This window comes from Echinops telfairi, unplaced genomic scaffold (genome assembly GCF_000313985.2).
Source record: "Echinops telfairi isolate 266 unplaced genomic scaffold, ASM31398v2 ScPeMD7_7421;HRSCAF=8459, whole genome shotgun sequence".
NCBI lineage: Eukaryota > Metazoa > Chordata > Mammalia > Afrosoricida > Tenrecidae > Echinops > Echinops telfairi.
This window is the reverse complement of record NW_022111321.1, coordinates 4,516,938-4,517,389: the sequence shown is the minus strand read 5'-3', so window position 1 is coordinate 4,517,389 and position 452 is coordinate 4,516,938.

The following is a 452-nucleotide window of genomic DNA, read 5'->3' as shown; positions in this document are numbered from 1 at the left end:
TGGGCTGCTGGCCAAGAAGACAGCAGTTGGAAACCATCAGCTTCTCCCCGGGGGTGAGGGGTGGGGTGGGAGGGTGCTTCTTAGAACTCCCATGAAGAGCTCCAGTGTTAGAAACTCAAAAGGGCAGTTCTACCTATCTGGTAACAAAGAGTCAGCATAGAAGAAAGAACCGTGAGCTTAGTTTCAGTTTGAAAGTATTTACTGCTCAAGTACTTAGATCAAACCCAAACTGGGAGGAACTTTGAGAAGGGGCTGGGGGTAGAACGTTACACATAATGGAAGATTTAGATAGGAGATGGGTGAGTCCTAGAGGAACCGGGGAGGGAGACTTAGAAAATGGAATACGGGCCTCAGGGTTTTAGAATCCGTCAGGTTTAGGGTCTTGTCACGTTTTTTTTAGGGGGGTGGGGCAAGGTCATTCCACTGAGCTGTCCCTTCTACCCTTACTGCCC